At 36.6% G+C, this 14808-nt stretch overlaps 1 protein-coding gene across 2 annotated transcripts in view; it reads left to right on the top strand.

The window, feature by feature from the left end:
* Positions 1–14284, top strand: part of LOC138930459 (P2R1A-PPP2R2A-interacting phosphatase regulator 1-like) — a 73915-nt gene extending 59631 nt beyond the window's left edge. Inside the window, exon 9 of one of the 2 annotated variants that reach the window (XM_070290709.1) lies at positions 13899–14284. The gene's annotated coding sequence lies outside the window, so the exon portion shown is untranslated. The remainder of the gene's footprint in view (positions 1–13898) is intronic. The other variant, XM_070290711.1, reaches the window with a different exon arrangement.
* Positions 14285–14808: the final 524 nt, after the last annotated feature.

Genomic DNA, 14808 nt, shown 5'->3' with positions numbered 1-14808 from the left:
GATGAACTTTCAACTAAATGATTCACTCATCCTAAGACTTTCTCCCCAATGGAGAAACACACATGCACTCACTTGCTTGATCTCTCTCTCTCACACACACACACACATGTTGGTTCAGTAACAGAATTGTCTGTGATATAATTGACTATTTCTTATTTATCTTTTTTTCTCAATTTCCTAAAATTCTGTTTATTTACAGAACTTGCATGTCTAATTCCTGTGTATGCTCTTAAAAGCAACGTAGTAATACTTTCAAAGATATTTTCCAAACAAGATGTATCTTGAAGATACAATCATACATCTTCAGGTTGCTAATATATAGAAACATGCTGCGCCTTGACTTAAAAAAAAAAATTGAGAGCTCTATTTATGTGAATAAAAAATAAATAAAATTTACATTCTAATGAAATATCATTCCATTAATCAACAGGTAAAATGATTTTGAAGACTATGTGCTGAATATTTATGCTAGTTTTTTTAATATTTTCAGTAATTGCTAGTTTCCATTCTGTAAAGAAAAATCATCTATCAAAAGCAGTTTTAAAAACTAAGCTAGTTATACCGTACTGATCCAAGAATTGCCAATTTTTCACATGAATCCTTGGATGTTTAATTTGTTGGGAAGAAATACGTAGGGGAGGCAAGATGAATGGAAGCTAATTGAATAGCAAGAAAATAATATGTAATTGGGGCTTCACTCAATTTGTACTTAACCTGATTATCCCTGATCAATTTTGTATTCTAATTAAGTGTGAAAAAAGACAATGTGGATAAATTGTGGTCTTTTACATTCTATGAATTACCTTGTATTCATCATCATGACTACTGATTTGATTAAATACAGGCTTAATATGTTAGGGCTTTTCTGCAAGAATCATGTGCTTCCAGTTGTTTCCAAAGGGTTATAATGATTTGTTTAAAACCCAATTTTCTCTTCAAAAGTCTTAAGGATCTTTTAAATAAGAAAAATCATCTGTTAAAAATTTTAAATCTAAAGTAAGTGCTCTAAGTAATTGGGGCTAGTATTAGCATTTTGAAAAATAGAAATGTGTTATATCTTCATGAAATGAAGTTGAGAATTGGTTTAAATTTCCTCAGCTAATGAAGGTAGAAATGGCTATCTAAAATATTTATTAAATGTTTTTCTTTGTCATTAGAAATAATCAGAATGATTGAAATCTGATGTATGTGTATCCCACGTGGGAAAAAGATAGGCATCAAGAATCTTTTGTCAATGGCCGTGATAGAATTGATTAGAATGGATATATATTGTGTGTGGGGGTGGGGGAGGGCAGAGTCTATTCACCTATGGATAAGTGAAACTGAATATTTCTGAGATGACGGGGATCATCCTGAAACTGGGATAGAATTCTACAAATCAACTTAGGACACGTGAACTATGAATATTGCCTTTGTTATTTAGCTTCTTGCCAGACATTAGTTGATGAGTTGTGAACATATAAGGGGGCTCTCACAGAATGAGGTATGATTGCAGTGATGTTACTTGCTGAAATTATATATTATTGACAAAAAAAAGGTCCCCATGCATTATTTGACACTTCAGCAAAAAAAAAAAAAAAAAGTTTTTCAGAATGATCAAAGACTAAGGATGGAGAAAGTAAGCAATGAGGGTGAGACTGTAACTCAGCGTGTGAGGAACTTTCATCCAGAAATCTTGGTAATCTTGACTGTCTCATCCTAATACACTTTTTTTCAACTCAGACAATTTCTTTCACTCTATTTTCTTAGTTTTTATTGTTTTAGTTGAATCCTAGGGTGCCACAACTCACTATAATATGCTCAGAATTGAGGACCTTGTGGTTGGTTTTCTATTCTATTACATTTTGAACTTGTACATCGGGAGGCTCTATTTCTTAAATGATTTTACATTTATTAATTTTCAGATCAAAGCAATTCTAAGTTTTACAGGAGATATTTTGTAGTTAAGTTTTAAAAATTATAATAAGACCATGTTTTGTAATTCTAAACATGCTGAGGAACTGCCATACCAATTTTTCACAGTGAGGGACATGTACTAGTTCCTTAGGGCTGCAATAACACAGTACCACAAACTGGGTAGCCCAAAATAATAGAAATGGATTATATCTGTAGAGACCCTCTTTTCAAATAAGGTCACATTAAGAGGTGCAGGGAGTTAGAACTTCACCATTATCTTTCTGTGGATATAATTCAACCCACAACAGGATGGTTAGGGAATTTTTGATTGTTCCAATTTTTTAAATTAGTTTTTTAAATCACCTATCTTATAACTCATCTTTAAAAGTGTGAGAACAAGAGGTGATCATATTTACATGTGTTTGTATGTCTTCTTATACATTTATATATATTTATAATTATAAATATAAATATATTTATAAATTTTAATTTTAATATAAATTATAAATATATTTATTTTAATATTAAATAATTTATATAAATTATAAATATAAATATTATATGTATAAATATATATGATATATATCATAAATGTAAATATGCTAGTTTTCACATTTTCAGTAAGAGGCTAAATGAAAGTAGAAATATGTTTTTCAAATATTTTAAAAGCATCCTTAAATATGTATTCATGTTCAATCACATATTCCTATTTTACTTATAATCTTCTAAAAGAGCAACATTCAGATTTATCCTAACATGGAAACTCACTGCAGTAATAAGTTAGATTCTCAGATCAGGAAAAAGATATGGTTCTTCAAATTTATAATGACTAAATCAATTAATCAAGTTTGCAATATCAAGTATATTCAATAAGTACTGAATATTTTCTGTGTACACAAACTATAATTAAAACTGTATATGAAAATGAGTGAGATACCTTTCCTATTGTCAAGCAGGATAAGTGTGAAAATAATGATACAAGGTAGTCTAAGATAGTATGACCATAAATACACCTACGAAAAGATCTCTGTACTATAAAAGTAGGAGAGAAAGACAATAGTGAAATCACAGAATCTTAGAACTTAAAGCAGTTTCAGTTTAGTCACTCAGTCATGTCCAACTCTTTGTGACCCCATGAACTGCAGCACGCAAGGCTTTCCTGTCCATCACCAACTCCCAGAGCTCACTCAAATTCATGTCCATAGAGTCAGTAATGCCATTCAACCATCTCATCCTCTGTCATCCCCTTCTCCTCCTGCCTTCTATCCTTCCCAGCATCAGGGTCTTTTCCAGTGAGTCAGCACTTTGCATCAGGTGGCCAAAGTATTGGAGTCACAGCTTCAGCATCTGCTGCTGCTGCTAAATCACCTCAGTCATGTCCAACTCTGTGCGACCCCATAGCAGTCCTTCCAATGAACATTCAGGACTGATTTCCCTTCAGGATGGACTGGTTGGATCTCTTTGCAGTCCAAGGGACTCTCAAGAATCTTCTCCAACACCACAGTTTAAAAGCATCAGTTCTTTGACACTCAGCTTTATTGTCCAAATCTCACATCCATGCATATCTACAGGAAAAACCATAGCTTTGACTAGATGGACCTTTGTCGGCAAAGTAATATCTCTGCTTTTTAATATGCTACCTAGGTTGGTCATAGCTTTTCTTCCAAGGAGCAAGCATCTTTTAATTTCATGGTTGCAGTCACCATCTGCAGTGATTTTGGAGCCTAAGAAAATAACATCTGTCACTGTTTCCATTGTTTCCCCATCTATTTGCCATGAAATGATGGGACCAGATGCCAGGATCTTCATTTTTTGAATGTTGAGTTTTAAGCCAACTTTTTCACTCTCCTCTTTCACCTTCATCAAGAGGCTCTTTCTTTAGTTCATCTTTGATTTCTACCATAAGGGTGGTGTCATCTGCATATCTGAGGTTGTTGATATTTCTCCAAGCAATCTTGATTCCAGCTTGTGCTTCATCCAGCCCAGCATTTCTCATGATGTACTCTGCATATAAGTTAAATACGCAGGGTGACAATATACATCCTTGCTGTACTCCTTTCCCAATTTGGAACCAGTCTGTTGTTCCATGTCTGGTTCTAACTATTGCTTCTTGACCTGCATACAGGTTTCTCAGGAGGCAGGTAAGGTAGTCTGGTATTCCTATCTCTTGAAGTATTTTCCATAGTTTATTGTGATCCACATAGTCAAAAGCTTTAGCATAGTCAATAAAGCAGAAGTAGATGTTTTTCTGGAATTCTTTTGTTTTTCTCTATTATCCAACAGATGTTAGCAATTCGATCTCTGGTACCTCTGAGTTTTCTAAATCCAGCTTGAACATCTGGAATTTCTTGGTTCACATACTGTTGAAGCTTAGCTTGGAGAATTTTGAGCATTACTTTGCTAGCGTGTTAGATGAGTGCAACTGTGTGGTAGTTTGAATATTCTTTGGCATTGTCTTTCTTTGAGATTGGAATGAAAACTGACCTTTTCCAGTCCTGTGGCCACTGCTGAGTTCCAGTTTTCCAAATTTGCTGGCATATTGAGTGCAGCACTTTCACAAAATCATCTTTTAGGATTTGAAATAGCTCAACTGGAATTACATCACCTCCACTAACTTTGTCCATAGTGACGCTTCCTAAGGCCCACTTGACCTTGCACTACTGGATGTCTGGCTCTAGGTGAGTGATCACACCCTCGTGGTTGTCTGGGTCGCTAAGATCTTTTTTGTATAGTTCTTCTGTGTATTCTTGCCACCTCTTCTTAACATCTGCTTCTGTTAGGTCCATACTGTTTCTGTCCTTTATTGAGCCCATCTTTGCATGGTATCTCTAATTTTCTTGAAGAGATCTCTAGTCTTTCCCATGCTGTTCTTTTCCTCTATTTCTTTGTATTGATCACTGAGGAAGGCTTTCTTTTCTCTCCTTGCTATTCTTTGGAAATCTGCATTCAAATGGGTATATCTTTCCTTTTCTCCTCTGCCGTTTGCTTCTCTTCTTTTCACAGCTATTTGTAAGGCCTCCTCAGACAACCATTTTGCCTTTTTGCATTTCTTTTTCTTGGGGATGGTTTTGATCACAGCCTCCTGTACAATGTTATGAACCTCCGTCCATAGTTCTTCAGGCACTCTGCCTATCAGAACTAATCCCTTGAATCTATTTGTCACTTCCACTGTATAATCGTAAGGGATTTGATTTAGGTCATACCTGAATGGTCTAGTGGTTTAAAGGAGTTTAGAAGTCTTTTAATCTCCCTATCAATGCAGGAATCCTTTTAAGAATTCCAGACAGGTTGTCTTTTAGCTTTGGTTTAAAATCTTGTGATTTCAAAGTGATTGACTGAATCCCTCACAGGCCAGCCAGTTCATTCTATTGATGGACAGTTCTCAGTATTAGAAAGTTCTTACATTAAAAAGGGGTATGGGGTTAGAATTTGTATCTCGGTGGCCTGTTTCACTGGCTCTTTAGAATTGAGGCAAATCAAATGAGCTATTAAAAGCACATGAGTTAAGATTCTAATTCTGCATTAATCTTTGTCCCTGCTCCCTGAATTATTAGTACTCCCACTACAGCATATTTAATCTCATCTTCTAAATGAATTTTTAAAATTCACCTGGAAGCAACTATATATAAATATCCATAATGAAAATGCATGTATGGTACTTTGGATATCTATGGAGAAAACTAATTACAGTTTGCCTGAAGTGTTTTTAAATATTTTAAATCTTAGAAAGTTGAGCTTGAAAAATCTATCATATACATAGACTTCACTCTCAGATAGTTGAAATTCTACATTTAAAAAAGGCAAGAGAATAATAAGTTATTCTGGTGAAAAGGTAGCTTTCTTTCCCTTAAGTTCCATGATATCTCACAGATTTCTTAAAATGTGCTTCTTAACCTGAGAGTAAATAAGATTAATTTTTACAAATGTCCATAAGGTATAGGTGAAAAGAGTCACACATCATATAGAATGTTGGAAACTTGCTCAACTTTCTTAATAGTGGGAGACATAGTCTCTCAGAAGAAATGTGTTAAATTGGTACAGTTATTAACTGAATCCTATAAATTAACCAATAAGCTATAGTATGAAGTTGGAGATCTCTGTGGCATTACTGACAAAACAGTAAATTGCTAACACTGGTTCACATCAACCTTTCAGTTGACTGGCCAGTCTCATTATTAGTGAGCACAGGAGTTGGAAAGCCTGACTTGTAGCTCCGGCTCTATCACTGGCACTGTGTGACTTTGGGCAGGTCACGTCACCTGTCTGCGTTTCATATTTCCAATCTGTAAAACAGAGTTGGATTAGATATTTCTAAGATACCTTCTGCCTCTTAAAATTTTGCTGATTCTGTAAAAACATCTACCTTCATCTTTGCTAGCATGACAGCAAAAGTCATGATGACATTAAACTTCAAAGGCTTTAAGAAAATATTTAGGAAATTAGACAGCTTTCTACCTAATATTTTGATTCTTTCTGGCAATAAGAAATTCATTCTGTTTAGCCTCATCTGTTTCTTCTCTTCTATGAATTATGCATGCTTTATGATGAAGTGTGGAAAGGTAATTCCCCCCTGGTTTCTTGTTTTGTGTGGAAAAATGATCCTCTCAGGAGTTCCATATTAATAACAAGTTCCACTTACCGTTATTAATTACGGTGAGTGAAAAACACTCTCCATAAAGTTTTCTTTCTGCTATAACTACAGCTTGAGACAAAAACAGAGATATAGCTTGTATATTTGTTTCAGAGTAGCAAAGGAGACAGGGCCAAAAACAATATCAACTATAAAAATTCTATCCCAATACACATTTGGAAGTGCTCAACAAGTACTAAAAAGCAGATAACCAGCAAAATAGCCTTTTCTTTTTCCTTGATAATTATTGTATGGCTATAAGACAAATTTCTTCCTTTATTGCAGTTTAGTTGATTTCTTAGCATGGTTCGTGTTTGGTAACTCTCCACTGAACACAAATGAAAAAGGACATATTTGAATGTCACAAAAACCTGGTCTGTGACTTTGTGCTGAGGAAAGAAATAGTTTGAAATCACATTATCCAGCAGAGGAACCTCACTGTACTTTTCGTTTCTAGTCCCACTTTTCTGAGAGGAAAGGTTTAGTTTGCTTTCTTTATTTTTTTAAATTTAGTGGAGGAAAATTGATTTACCCTAGGTGTCCATCAATAGTTTGCTTTCTTAACTAGACATATTAAACTCTGCAGTGGTTTACATTGTCATATTCTTCTATAGTATTTTTAAAAGTGTGAGGTCTTTGGAGAGAAAACTGCTAAGGCTAGCATGTTAGGGTTGTCAAGGGACATTCAGCTAAAATTCTCTTAAACTTGATTTAGAATACATCCTCATGCCACATTGATTATCCAAGGTTTTAAAAACTTGTGTAATAAACAAAGCTGTTGAGAGCATGGGGAAAGTGGTATATGAATTCACTGTGGTAGATTCCTAATGTCCTTTCTAGAGGAAGTTTAGTATGTATCAAAAACCTTCAAAATGTGTACATCTTTGAATTTTTTTAAAATTTATTTGGCTGTGCTGGGTCTTTGTTACTGCACAGGCTTTTCTCTAGTTGTGGTGAGTGGTGGCTGTTCTCTAGTTGGAGTGCACAGGCTTCTCATTGTGGTGACTTCTCTTGTTGCTGAGCACAGGCTCTAGGGCATTCAGATTTCAGTAGTTGCAGCTCCTGGGCTCTATAGTACAGGCTCAGCAGTTGTGGTGCACAGACTCAGTTGTCCTGTGGCATGTGGGATATTCCTGGACCAGGGATCGAACCTGTATTTCTTGCATTGGCAAGCAGATTCTTTACCACTGAGCCACCAGGGAAGCCCCCAAATGTGCACATCTTTTGATATAGCAACTCTTCTAGGAATTTTTCTTAGGAGAATATATAGGACAAGTTGAAATAGATATTGACTGTAACATTATTTGTCACTTTGGAAAACCTAACATTTTGAACAAATTGGGCTGGGACAACTGAATATCCATGTGCAAAACAATGAAATTTGACTCCTACCTTATACCATATACAAAAATTAACTCAAAATGGATCAATGACCTAAATATTAAGACCTAAAGATCTTTTCAAGAAAATTGGAGATACCAAGGGAACGTTTCATGCAAAGATGGGCACAATAAAGGACAGAAATGGTATGGACCTAACAGAAGCAGAAGATGTTAAGAAGAGGTGGCAAGAATACACAGAAGAACTATACAAAAAAGATCTTCATGATCCGGATAACCACGATGATGTGGTCACTAACCTAGAGCCAGACATCCTGGAGTGTGAAATCAGGTGGTCCTTAGGAAGCAATACTATGAACAAAGCTAGTAGAGGTGACGTGATTCCAGTTGAGAAATTTCAAATCCTAAAAATGATACTGTTAAAGTGTTGCACTCAATATGCCAGCAAATTTGGAAAACTCACCAGCAGCCACAGGACTGGAAAATGTCAGTTTTCATTCCAATTCCAAATAAGGGCAATGTCAAAGAATGTTTAAACTACTGTTCAATTTCACATGCTAGCAAGGTAATGTTCAGAATCCTTCAAGTTAGGCTACAACAGTACATAAACTGAGAACTTCCAAATGTAGAAGCTGGATTTACAAAAAGCAGAGGAACCAGAGATCAAATTGCCAACATCTGTTGTATCATGGAGAAATCAAGGAAATTCCAGAAAAACATCTGTTTCTGCTTTATTGACTATGCTAAAGCCTTTGACTGTGGATGACAACAAACTGCAAAAGTATTAAAGAGATGGGAATACCAGACCACCTTACCTGCCTCCTGAGAAACCTGTATGCAGATCTAGAAGCAACAGTGAGAAATGGACACAGAACAATGAACTGGTTCCAAAATTGGGAAGGGCGTACAGCAAGGCTGTATATTGTCACCCTGCTTATTTAACTTACATGCAGAGTACACCATTTGAAATGCCAGGCTGGATGAAACATAAGCTGGAATCAAGATTGCTGAGAGAAATATCAACAACTTCAGATACGCAGATGATACCACTCTAATGGCAGAAAGTGAAGAGAAACTAAGAGCCTCTTAATGAGGGTGAAAGAGGAGAGTGAAAAAGCTGGCTTAAAACTCAACATTCAAAAAATGAAGACCATAGCATCCAGTCTCATCACTCACTTCATGGCAAATAGAAGGGGAAAAAATTGAAACAGTGGCAAATTTTATTTTCTTGGGCTCCAAAGTCACTGTGGATGGCAACTGCAAGCCATGAAATTAAAAGATGCTTGTTCCTTGGAAGAAAAGCTATGACAAACCTAGACAACATGTTAGAAAGCAGAGACATCACTTTAGTGACAAAGATCCATATAGTCAAAGCTATGGTTTTTCTAGTAGTCAGGTACATATATGAGAGTTGGACCATAAAGAAGGCTGAGCACTGAAGAATTGCTGCTTTTGAATTGTGGTGTTGGAGAAGACTCTTGAAAGTCCCTTGGACAGCAAGGAGATCAAACCAGTCAATCCTAAAGGAAATCAACCCTGAGTATTCATTGGAAGGACTGATGCTGAAGCTGAAGCTCCAACACTTTGGCCACCGGATGCGAAGAGCTAACTCATTGGAAAAGACCCTGGTGCTAGGAAGGATTGAGGGCAGGAGGAGAAGAGGGCAGCAGAGAATGAAATGGTTGGATGGCATCACTGACTCAATGGACACGAGTTAGAGCTAACTCCTGGAGATGATGAAGGACAGGGAAGCCTGGCGTGCTGCAGTCCATGGGGTCATAAAGAATCGAACACAACCTAGTGACTAAACAACAACAAAACCATTTAATACTTAGAAAAAGAAGAGGGTAAATATTTATGACCCTGGATTTAGCAATGGATTCTTAGATAAAGCACCAAAAGGAAAAATAAATTGAACTTTATAAAAATTAAGAACTTTCGTGAATCAAAGAACATTATCAAGGCAGTGAAAAGGCAACCTGTAGTGTAACAAAATTTTGTATATCATATCTGATATGGGTTTAATCCTGAATATGTAAGCAATTCTGATAGCTCAACAACAAAAAGCCCAATTAAAATATGGGCAAAGGACTTTATGAATACACATTTCTCCAAAGAAGATATACAGATGGTCAATAAGCACATGAACAGATGTTCAACATTATTAGTTATTAGGGAAGTGCAAATCAAAAGCACAAAGAGATGCCATTTCATACATGCTATTGCTACTGCTGCTAAGTCACGTCAGTCGTGTCTGACTCTGTGCGACCCCATAGACGGCAGCTCACCAGGCTCCCCCGTCCCTGGGATTCTCCAAGAACACTGGAGTGGGTTGCCATTTCCTTCTCCAATGCATGAAAGTGAAGTCGCTCAGTCATGTCCGACTCTTAGCGACCCCATGGACTGCAGCCCACCAGGCTCCTCTGTCCATGGGAGTTTCCAGGCAAGAGTACTGGAGTGGGTCACCAGTGCCTTCTCCATTTCATACATGAGGATGGCTCTAATAAAAAAAAAGACAGGAAGTAGCAAGTATTGGTGGAGATGCGGAGAAATGGGACCCTTGCACATTTCTCACTGGAATGTAAAAATGACACAGCAACTGTGGAAAAGTTTATCAGTTCCTCAAAATATTAAACACATAGTTATCATATGATCCAATAATTCCACTCCTTGAAAACAAAGCCTTGAACAGGTACTTGTATGCCAGTGTTCCTTGCAGGATGATTCATTCATAATAGCCAAAAGGTTGAAACAACGTGCGTCCATCACCAGATGAATGGATAAAATGTGGTATATCCATACCATGAACTATTATTCAGCCTCAAAAAAAAGAATGAAGTTCTGACACATGCTACAACATGGGTGAACCTTGGAAACATTATAAGTGAAATAAGCCAGACACAAAAGGATAAATATTGCATGTCACCACTTACTGAGATGATGAAAAACCTTTGGAAATATAGAGTGGGAATGTAATTATGAATATAAGCTTCCCAGGTAGCACTGTTGGTAAAGAATCTGCCTGCCAGTGCAGGAAACACAAGAGATGTAGGTTCGATCCCTGGGCGGGGAACATCCCCTGGAGTAGGAAATGGTAACCCACTTCAGTATTCTTGCTGAAAAATTCCATGGACAGAGGAGCCTGGTAGGCTACAGTCCATGGGGTCACAAAGAGCTGGACATGACTGAACACACATGCACACATGTGCTGAATTGTATACTTCAATATGGGTAAAATGGCAAGTTTTATGTAAAAACTAGAAACCTAATGTCTAACACTAAAGTATCAGTTAAGCCAGCACTTATCAGAGTGTTTTATAAAATATAAGTAAGTGTCCTGAAGAATGAAAGAAGGGGGAGGCCATGGACAATCTCTGGTCAAGTAAGTTTGGGGAACTCAGTTAATTCATTTCTTTAACATGTGAAAGCCTAAGAAAGGGAATATGGTATGGGGCATTTTAAACTATTTAACCTAAGTCCTATTTTTTTGAGGGTCATCTTGTAGAACTAATGTTATATAGAATGTCCTCTGGGAAACTTTGGGTAAACAAATTACAGTATAGTCATTCCATGGAAATCTCTGTATCTGTTAAGAATGATGTACCTGTTAAGAATGTTTATACTGTATTGTAAAGTAAAAAAGTAGTGTTATTAATGGTACGTTGATGTATGGCAAAACCAATACAATATTGTAAAGTAATTAGCCTCCAATTAAAATAAATACATTTAAATTTTAAAAAAAGTATATGTGTATATTTTATAGGGATCTATAACAGAAAAAAGTCTGTAAGGCTATATGCCAAAATGTTTACATTTCTAGGAGGTGGAAGATACATGATTTTGTTTTCATTTGTGTTTCTCTTTGCTTGTCTGTATTTTCATTTTTTTCACATAGCAAATCTGTTACTTGTGTAATCAAGAAATAATAGAAGATAAATATGTTTTAGAAATTCATATCAGTTCTGACTAATGTGAGGGAAAAGATAAGAGCATCAGTGCTCCCTTATCACTATTGGATTCTTCACTTGCATGTGTGCATGTTAAGTCACTTCAGTCATGTCCAGTCAACTCTTTGCGACCCTATGGACTGTAACCTGCCAGGCTCCCCTGTCCATGGGATTCTCCAGGTAAGAATACTGGAGTGGGTTGCTGTGCCCTCCTCCAGGGGATCCTCCAGGGGATCTTCCCAACCCTGGGATCGAACACACATCTCTTACACCTCCTGCATTGGCAGGTGTAAGAGATGTAAGGTGCTACCACCTGGGAAGCCCCCATGCATTGGCAGGAGGATTCTTTACCACTAGCACTACCTGGGACTCTTCACTTACTTCTATTTTAATTTTTAATGAAGGAGAGTCAAAGAACCTTTCAACTGTTTGAATGTTCTGCTCATTAAAAAAATTCCCCCAGATATTGAACTGAAATCTATCTTCCATTAGTCTTTAGTCTTCCATCTATCTTTAGTCTTAATTTGTCATAGGGAATGCCACAAAAATAGGCAAAGTCTATCTATCACCTCTACCCTAGTGGCTCAGATGGTAAAGAATCAGCCTGCAATACAGGAGACTCAGCTTCAATCCCTGAATCGGGAAGCTCCCCTGGAGAAGGGCATGGCAACCCACTCCCGTATTCTTACCTGGAGAATCCCATGGACAGAAGAGCCTGGTGGGCTACAGTTCCATAGGCTCTCACAGAGTCAGACATGACTGAGCAACTTAGCAGCAGCATCACCTCTCCCGTAGGTGTAGACTTTCAGATATTTGGCAACAGCTACCATGTCCAGACAGATCTTTTCTACTCTAGGTTTCCATTCTAGTCTTTTTTCTCTGAGATGGTTTCCAGGCCTTGTCACCATCCTGGCCATTAACCTCCAATTTGTCAATATCCTTTAAGTGTGGCACCCAGAAATGACTACAACAGTCCACTCTTGTTTTTCACATTTCATTATCAGTTCCTAAAAACTTGTGATATTATTAGATCCCTGATTAAAAAAATAATTTCAGATTATTTCCCAGTGTGATAGGACTGTACTCTGAATCCTATCCTAAGACTGTATATGAGAGATACTCAATTATCTATTTTTCCCATCTTTTAATTTCTAAAGCTATATAGATGAATAAAATATTCTAGGTCAATTCCTCATCAGATCTTTTGCATTTATTGTAACCTTAATAGAATGTTTGCCAAACACCAAAAGGATAATGAGCTTCCACACTGATGGTGAGGGCAAGAGGTGCCCTGTAGTCTGGCCAAGGAATCTGAAGACCCTCTTGTCCTATACCATTTTCTACTCTTTGTCTCAGTCATTTGATATCAGTTTTTAGATTAGTCAAGCTTCATCCAGATTAATTGGCCTCTCTATTGAGATGCATTTCATAAGATGACAGTGACAAGCCAGGCTTCACAGTGATGTAGAACATCATATCTTGTCCTTAATCTGATCCCAGATCTCCCAACCACGGCAACCCACTCCAGTATTCTTGCCTGGAGAATCCAATGGACAGAGTAGCCTAGTGGCTACAGTCTTTAGGGTCACAAAGAGTCCGACATGACTGAGGGACTGAGCACTGAGCGCATGAGCACTCCCAACCAACCTAGTGTATATTGGTCTCCTTTCCAGCCTAGTGAATCCTTTGCCTTTTATTCCTTTTGCCATTCCCCCATATGGTAGGCACTATTTAGAAGAGCCTGTTAAACTGTATATTCCAGCTCTAAGTAGCATTGGCTCAATGCCTTCTACCATGCATATGTTCCTGTGTGCTTAGTTTTTTCAAGAGAGTGGTTTCCTAATTGTAGAGACTGCATCTTGGTCCACAGTTTACACAGGATACTTATTACTTATACTTGCTAAGCAGATATATCTTTAAATTTTGAACTTTTGAAGAGTTTTTATTTAAACTAGTGTATGGTACAGTGAACTCTAGTCAATATTCTGTAATAACCTAAATGGGAAAAGAATTTGAAAAAGAAAAAAAAATCAACTCAGTTGAGATATAATTTACATACTTACTATAAATTTTACCTATTTTAAGCTTTCAGTCAAGATATAGACCACTTCCATGGAAATGTTCACTGACCTTTCATCATTAATCTTCCTCTGCTGCTACCACTGGCTCCAGGTTACCACTGATCTCCTCTTTTCCATCACTACAGGTTAGAGTTCTCTTTTATAGAATTTCATATATATGGATAAAATCATACAGTATATATTCTTTTGTGTCTAGTTGTTTTTGTTTAGAATGTCCTTGAAATCCATTCATGTTGTTTCCTGGATCAGTACTTCATCTCTTTTATTGCTGAGTTGTGTTTCATTGTGTATATATGGCACAATTTGCTTATCCATTCACATTTTGATGGATATCTGGGTTGTTTCCAGTTATGGGTTATTACAAATAAAGCTGCTATGAATATTTGTGTTTAAGCTTTTGTGTAGATGTGTATTTTAATTTCTCTTGAGTAAATACCTAGTAGGATTGCTATGTTATGTGAGTGCATGTTTAACTTTGTAAGAAATTGCTGATCTGTTTTCCAAAGTAATTTTGCCATTTTATATTCCCACCAGCAATGCATGTTCATTTATGTGGCCCATGTATGTAGTTTGTTTAAATGATAGTTTGATTTTGAAATCCTAATTTTCAAAAGGATTTGTTGTGTTAAATGTTGCTTGAGATAGGAAAGCCATCAATGAGAGTGAGGAAATATGTTTAACTATGTTTATTTGATCAAAAATGCTCATCAGATTATATTTACTTTCAAAGAATTTACCTTGTTTATCTTGGGTTTGGGTATTTAGCCAAATACAATTATTCATTACTGTTTAAGATGATCAGCTGAAGGGAATACTTCCTTCAAAAGATAATCCTATTTGACTTAGAAAATAAACTGACTTAACTTTCTCCAGAGGCTTCTAAGTTTCTTTAGGAATAGCTTCATGTGACTTCT

The sequence above is a fragment of the Ovis canadensis genome, chromosome X (genome assembly GCF_042477335.2).
Source record: "Ovis canadensis isolate MfBH-ARS-UI-01 breed Bighorn chromosome X, ARS-UI_OviCan_v2, whole genome shotgun sequence".
NCBI lineage: Eukaryota > Metazoa > Chordata > Mammalia > Artiodactyla > Bovidae > Ovis > Ovis canadensis.
Note: the sequence above shows the minus strand (reverse complement) of the source record. Positions and strands in the feature narration are given on the sequence as shown.